Below are 8,194 nucleotides of genomic sequence, written 5' to 3' on the forward strand. Positions count from 1 at the left end.
CGCTTCATGCTTTTTAATTATTTTTTACCGTTTCCTTCTGAACAAAAAAAAAAGCACTGTGCATTCAACAAGTAAAAATCGTCATGAGTAAAATGCCTTTAAAACAACGAGAAGTAGTGTGGTGAATATCCAAAGCAGGCCGAAAGAAGCAATTAATTAAAAAGAACCGCTTAACGAAAACAGCGGGGCCATTGTGGCACAATTTACGCAACCTTCCTGCCGGAGGGGTGTTGCAAGCCATCACTTGCTCCAGGCCGGAGGACCGGAGGCAGGATTTTTTTGAACTGCAAGCTAAAAATCAATGCTTAGCTTTCCACCGTAGTAAAAACCAGTTAAAAATACATCCGTAAATCTGCTCGGTCCCGGCACAAAACTAAGGAAGAGAGAGGGAGTTTGCCATCAGAGGGAATTAGAAGTCGAGATCTTGCTTGAGAATCCAAGAGATGGGTTTTGTAGTTTCTGTGGTTCGGAGGGCTGTGGGGAGGTCAGCTAGTCTAACCCCTTGCCCAGGGCAGAAATCTGCAATTATGAGACTTCCCAACAGCCATTATGGACTCATCACCAGGAAAGGAGAGGCCTTGGTTGTGTGATGGCAATTCCTTTCCTGAAGGGACAATTTTTATTTTTCTGATGTTAAAACCTTGTGATTTAACTCAGTTGTTCCCTGGATTGTGCTCTAAAATAATCTTACTTTTTATCGCCTTGCGGACTCTAGAAAGTAGATATTGTGTCCTTCTGCTGGTTTTTTTTTTTTTGTCTCCAGACACATCATGAGTGGGATTCAGCCGGTTCGGACCAATTTGGGCGAATCGGATGCTAATTTTACACCTGGTTCGCCGAACTGGTAGTTGCAAGGACTGGGCTGGCCCTGCCTACCCCCCCCCCCAGGAGTCTCCATGCAGCCTGTTTTCGATGCCAGGTAAGTGCAGGGCCCACATGGAGGCTCTGGGAGGGCAAAAAACGGACCTCCCAGAAGTTCAGGAAGTCCGGAAACAGGCCCGTTTCTGGCCTCCGCAGGGCCTCTGGAGCCCGAGGGGAGGCTGTTTTCGCCCTCCCCGGAGACTCAAAAACAGCCCCCGGAGCATGGGGAGGGCGAAAACACCCCCCCCACACACACCGTGGTGCAGGAGGTGAAGTAGGCCACGCCCACCATGGCCACGCCCACCCAGCAACCAGGCAGAGAACTGGTTGCTAAAATTTTTGAATCCCAGCCCTGATGGTGCCTCAGTTTAATAACGGTGGTTATTTCTTGAAAAAAGTTTTTTATTTTTATTTCTTATACACATACTTATTGCAAATGCACATTCTCTTATCCATAATTGATCATATCTATCTATCATCTATCTATCTATCTATCTATCTATCTATCTATCTATCTATCTATCTATCAGCTATCTATCTGTCTATCTATCTATCATCTACCTATCTATCAGTTATCTATCTGTCTATCATCTATCTATCTCTCATCTAGCTATCTATCATTTATTTATCTATCGATCATCTATCTATCCTCTATCTATCTATCTATCTATCTATCTATCTATCTATCTATCTATCTATCTATCTATCATCTACCTATCTATCTATCAGCTAGCTATCTGTCTATCTATCTATCATCTATCTATGTCTATCTATCTGTCTATCTATCATCTATCTGTCTGTCTATCTATCTATCTATCTATCTATCTATCTATCTATCTATCTATCTATATCTATCATCTACCTATCTATCTATCAGCTATCTATCTGTCTATCTATCATCTATCTATCTGTCTATCAATCTGTCTATCCGTCTATCATCTATCTGTCTATCTATCTATCTATCTATCTATCTATCTATCTATCTATCAGCTAACTGTCTATCTATCTATCTATCTATCTATCTATCTATCTATCTATCTATCATCTATCTATCTATCTATCTATCTATCTATCTATCTATCTATCTTCTATCTATCAGCTATCTATCTGTCTATCTGTCTATCTATCTATCTATCTATCTATCTATCTATCTATCTATCTATCATCTGTCTATCTATCTATCATCTATCTATCTATCTATCTATCTATCTATCTATCTATCTATCTATCTATCTATCATCTATCAATGAAAGCATAAAAATAAGACATTTTTAATTACATTTGGGGTTGCTCTTCTAAGCGGTGGTTATTTCTGAAGTTCCATTTTGATGAGATACCAATCTTAGGTGAACCTCGGCTGCCTGTTTTCCTTCCATATTCCGTGGTACATTTCTCCTCTGAGGAATATAAATTTTGTTCTGAGCAGCTCTTCTTCCATTAAAGGACCCTGCTCAACATTATGGCTATGCAAAAAGCATGAGAAATGGCCTTTGTTAATTATTTTTGCACCAACAACTTTTTTTGGGGGGGGCGGAGTCTTTTTCTTTTATCCTTCTGCAGAGCACACCTACAGGAACTCCAGACCTGGGAACTATTAAGCATTAAAATCACTTAATGCTTATTTATCCTATTTAAGATCCCTTAAAGGCCAGCCAGTCATGTGGGGCAGCAGCCAAAAAAGACAAGTCGATCCTTAGTTGTATAAACAGAGGCATATAATCAAGAACATGTGAAGTCTTAGTACCACTTTATAAAGTCTTTGTAAGGCCACAGCTGGAATTCGGCATTCAGTTTTGGTCACCCCATTACGAAAAACATGTTGAGCCTTTGGAAAAAGTGCAGAGAAAAGCAACTAAGATGGAGACAGTCACTAAACACATGAAGGACAGTTGCGGGATTTGGGTCTGGCCAGTCTAGAGAAAAGAAGGACTAATGGGGGGGACATGATAGCAGAATTACAGTATTTGAGGGGCTGCCCCAAAGAAGAAGGGGGTCAAATTATTTTTCCAAAGCACCTGAAGGCAGGAAAAGAAATAATGGACGGAAACTGAACAAGGAGAGATTCAACATAGAAATAAGGAGATATTTTCTGACAGTGAGAACAATTAACCAGTGGAACGACTTGCCACCAGAAGTTGTGGGTGCTTCATCACTGGAGGCTTTTGAGAAGAGAGCGGGCAACAATTTGTCTGAAATGCTATATAAGGTCTCCTGCTTGTCCAGAGGATTGGACTAGAAGACCTCCAGGGCAATGGTGGATTGCTACAGGTTTGCACTGGATCATGCGAACCGGGTAGCGGCGGACGACGAGCAAATTGGTAGCAACAGGATTTGGAACCCGCTGCTGCTCCAGGGTTCCTTCCAGCTCTATTCTGATTTTTTAAAAAAACACAAAACATAAGGACTAGAAGCTTGGGTTGCATAGGAAGGCAAGGCAAGAAGAGTTCTGGAAAATGATTTGACAGTCCCAGAAAGAAAGAAAGAAAGAAAGAAAGAAAGAAAGAAAGAAAGAAAGAAAGAAAGAAAGAAAGAAAGAAAGAAAGAAAGAAAGAAAGAAAGAAAGAAAAGGAGGGAGGGAGGGCGGGAAGGAAAGAAAGAAAGGAAGAAAGAAAGAAAGAAAGAAAGACGGAAGGAAGGAATGAAAGAAAGAAAGAGAAGGAAGGAAGGAAGGAAAGAAAGAAAAAAAAGGAAAGAAAGAAAGAAAGAAAGAAAGGGAGGGAGGGAGGGATGGAGGGAGGGAAGGAAAGAAAGAAAGAAAGAAAGAAAGAAAGAAAGAGAAAGAAAGAAAGAAGGAAGGACGGAAGGAATGAATGAAAGAAAGAAAGAGAAGGAAGGAAGGAAAGAAAGAAAGAAAAAAAGAAGGAAGGAAAGAAAGAAAGAAAGAAGAAAGGAAGTAAAGAAAGAAAGAAAGAAAGAAAGAGAAGGAAGGAAGTAAAGAAAGAAAGAAAGAAAGAGAAGGAAGGAAGGAAGGAAAGAAAGAAAGAAAGAAAGAAAGAGAAGGAAGGAAGTAAAGAAAGAAAGAAAGAGAAGGAAGGAAGGAAGGAAAGAAAGAAAGAAAGAGAAGGAAGGAAGGAAAGAAAGAAAGAAAGAAAGAAAGAAAGAAAGAAAGAAAGAAAGAAAGAAAGAAAGAAAAGGGGGAAAAAACAGCTTTTGAAAGGCCTGAAGATTTATCTCGGTTTTGCGGAATGGAAAAATGCTGGGTTTACATTTGTCCGCCTGCCACCCAGCCTGACAGCGGCAGGAGCAGGAGGGGAGGCTTGACTGAACCCAACGATTCAAAGCCACCCTCTGTAAATATTTTACTAAGCATCTTTTGGAGTCTCATAAATCTCGGTTTCTTGAAAGAGGAGCGGACAACCCGGCTTGGCCCTGCGGTGGGGTTCTTGGGGGAGCGGGAGGGCTGGGGGAAGAGGAGAGGGAGGGGTTTCCAAGGAGAGCCCTTTGACGCATCCTGGGAGTTGGGCATTTGCAAACGGTGCAGAGAAGGATGCGGACGCGAGGAGAGGTGCCAAGAAGCATTTGGGGGAAGGATGCAAGGAGGGGGAGGGGGCAGAAACAGCCCTGGGATGGGAAGAGCACCTCAGAAGGGGCATCCGGTAATCCTCAGCCATCGGCAGGGACTTTGGGGGCACACAGAACAACAGACGTGACCCTCAACTCAGTAGTGGGTTTCAAAACCCGGCGCTACCAGTTCGCTATCGGTAGCGCGCAGGTGCTCTCTCTCGCTTCATGACTGAGCATCGCCCCAGTTCAGCTCCACTGCGCCTGTGCTAGAAGACCTCCAAGGTCCCTTCCATCTCTTCTCTTCTCTTCTCTTCTCTTCTCTTCTCTTCTCTTCTCTTCTCTTCTCTTCTCTTCTCTTCTCTTCTCTTCTCTTCTCTTCTCTTCCCTTCCCTTCCCTTCCCTTCCTATCTTCTCTTCTCTTCTCTTCTCTCCCTTTTCCCTTCCCTTCTCTCTTCCCTTCCCTTCCCTTCCCTTCCCTTCCCTTCCCTTCCCTTCCCTTCCTTTCCTATATTCTCTTCCCTTCCCTTCCCTTCTCTCTTCCCTTCCCTTCCTATCTTCTCTTCTCTTCTCTTCTCTTCTCTTCTCTTCTCTTCTCTTCTCTTCTCTTCTCTTCTCTTCTCTTCTCTTCTCTTCTCTTCTCTCTTCTCCTTCTCTTCTCTTCTCTTCTCTTCTTCCTGTATTCTCTTCTCTTCTCTTCTCTTCCCTTCTCTTCTCTTCTCTTCTCTTCTCTTCTCTTCTCTTCTCTTCTCTCTTCTCTTCTCTTCTCTTCCCTTCCCTTCCCTTCCCTTCCCTTCCCTTCCCTTCCTATCTTCTCTTCTCTTCTCTTCTCTTCTCTTCTCTTTTCTTCTCTTCTCTTCTCTTCTCTTCTCTTCTCTTCTCTTCTCTTCTCTTCTCTTCTCTTCTCTTCTCTTCTTCCTATATTCTCTTCTCTTCTCTTCCCTTCCCTTCCCTTCCCTTCCCTTCCTATCTTCTCTTCTCTTCTCTTCTCTTCTCTTCTCTTCTCTTCTCTTCTCTTCTCTTCTCTTCTCTTCTCTTCTCCTCTCCTCTCCTCTCCTCTCCTCTCCTCTCCTCTCCTCTCCTCTCCTCTCCTCTCCTCTCCTCTTTCTTCTCTTCTAGGCCTTTATGTGTATTTTTCTCTCAGCTGGGTTTTTTCCTACGTAAATCAAGATCTTTATACAGACATAGCTCAGTGAAATCCCATTCACTAGTTTCTAGGCTTTTTCAGACATCAAACTGGCGTTTTGCCTTTAATCTCCCAATAGACAGCAAAATGCTGGTTTGATGTCTGAAAAAGCCTAGAAACTAGTGAATGGGATTTCACTGAGCTATGTCTGTATAAATTCGACGGTCCCACTCGTCATCTTCAGGTTGGTGTCTGCCAAAGATATATATATATATATTTTCCAGGACAAATTTGTGGTCGATTGGTGTAAGTATTGGATAAGGTTAAGAGGCCCATCCCAGGATGTCAAAACTCCAATTCAGACAAAGTCGGTGAAAAATAACAAAGGAAGGATTGTAACCCAGAAGGGCCAACCTCAATGAATGGTGCATTGTTGTTGCCTTGCAGCCTGGTTAGCACATCCCTGGAGTGATATTTCACAATGTTGAGCACTTGAAGATGGGTGGACTTCAACGCCCAGAATTCCCCAGCCGGCTAAGCAGCAGCATCTCTCTGGCCTTCTGTGGCATCCAGCAACCACCCTCCAAAAATGTCGGTGGAGCAAGAATGGAGTTCAAAAAGTCAGGAAAAGATGAAAAACGTTGGTACAATGTTATCCCTAGAAACTTTCAAGAAGGGGCTCATCATGCGCGGGGCCGGGACACATGAGCGGGGCCAGGGCACATGCGAGGGTTGCCCACATGCATGGGGCGGAGCATGCAAGGTGGGGCGTGTGTGCATGTGCGGGGGGCAGGGCATACAAGGGGGTTATGTGTGTGCGGGGGGTGGGGTGCATGCATGAACGGTGTGCATGGGGGGGGGTCATGCACACATTGCATTATGGGTGTGCGTGCACGTGCTTTCGGCATCACTGGTGTAGGGTTTCCTGCTTGGGCAGGGAGGGTTGGACTAGATGACCTGCAAGGACCCTTCCAACTGCAAATATAATAGTATTCTAACTGGAAGAATACTATATATATATATATATAAATATATATATATTACAAACTATTCTAAAAATATGAGTTCCAGGTATATCAGTAAAAAAAAAAAAAAAGAAGCAGACATACTGCGAACTCCGGAACTTAAGATTTAAACATTTTAAAAGAATTAAAATTTTATTCTACTAAGCTTTTGTCGGCCATCTGCTGACATCGTCAGAGTACCATTACAGAGATCTCTGCCTTTATATGCCATTAATCAATTAATCACCGCGCAAGGGCTAAAATAAAATTTTCAGTCTTTTAAAATTTTTAAATCTTAAGTTCCGGAGTTCGCAGTTTGTCTGCTTCTTTTTATATATATATAGGCTCAGCGGCCTGAGATGGTCAGCCAGTTCCAGGCCATGATGCAGTCCCACTGGAACGAGGCCCTCCGGCTCTTCGCCACCAGCGGCGCTTCCCTCCAGCTTTCGCCCAAAGCCCCACACCAGGAGGCTGGAGCAGACCCCAAGTTGGAATTTCTGCCCCCCTCCGACCCACAGAAGAAGACCCCAAAGGGGGAGATTCTCTGCAGCAACACAAACCTTCATGGCACGTATCTGTCCCAGGGGCCGTAGTTTGAGGACCCCTGATTTAGTGCAAGATAAAAAATGCAAATAATTGTTCTGCGGACCACCAAAATTTTCTCATGGACCACCAGTTGGTGACATTTTAGGTCTTCTAGTCCAACCCCCTTGCTCAAAGCAGGAGATCCTAGACCATTCCAGACCGATGGCTGTCCAGTCTCTTCTTAAAGACCTCCAGTGATGAGTTACCCACAACTTCTGGTGGCAAGCTGTTCCACTGGTAAATTGTCCACACTGTTAGGAAATTTCTCCTTAGTTCTAAGTTGCTTCTCTCCTTGATTAGTTTCCACCTGTTGCTTCTTGTCCTGCCTTCTTTGGTGCTTTGGAGAATAATTTGTCCCCCTCTTCTTTGGGGCAGCCCCTCAAATATTGGAAGACCGCTATCATGTCACCCCTAGTCTTTCTTCTCATTAGAGTAGACATTCCCAATTCCTGCAACCACTGATCAAAGGCCTGGAGTCTTCCTATGTTTTAGACTCCAGACCTTTGATCATCTGAGTTGCTCTTCTCTGCACTTTTTCCAAAGTCTCAAGATCTTCCTTGTAACGTGGTGACCAAAACTTAGTAAGGTTTTATAAAGTGATCCTAAAAGAAATTAGGAACCCATTTTGGAACCCAGCCACGGCCTGTCCTTCAAGGCCTGAAGATCTGAATGTTCATTCCTGAAGGTCCCCAATATAGCCCAGAGCATCCTTCAAGGGCATCCTGCAATGCATTGTGGGAAAATCCTTCGGCTTGGAAGGATCCCGAGCCTTCAGATGGACAGGCTTGGCTTTCCCGAGATGGGGAAAGCTCCCCCCACCCCTTTGCTCCCCCTGCCCGCTCTCTACATAGTTCCTCCTGCAGCAGCTTTTTCAGCCTCTGTTCCAAATCACTGCAGGCATCTGGAGCTCATTCGGGCCAGATGTTTCCAGAAGGAGAGGAATGGCATTCATGGGTTGTTCCATCCCCTGGGCCTCACCAGGATTCCTCAAGTGGGACCTCCGTCAATTTGGGGTGAGGGTTTTCCCTTTTTCAACACAATCTCACCACCTGTTGACGGGTAGGAGAAGGGATGCAAGAGAGAAAGTTCAAGGACCAAGGAGAAACTTTGCTCTTGG

This window comes from Pituophis catenifer, unplaced genomic scaffold (genome assembly GCF_029215685.1).
Source record: "Pituophis catenifer annectens isolate HBS135680 unplaced genomic scaffold, rPitCat1.0.hap2 SCAF_1, whole genome shotgun sequence".
Lineage (NCBI taxonomy): Eukaryota > Metazoa > Chordata > Lepidosauria > Squamata > Colubridae > Pituophis > Pituophis catenifer.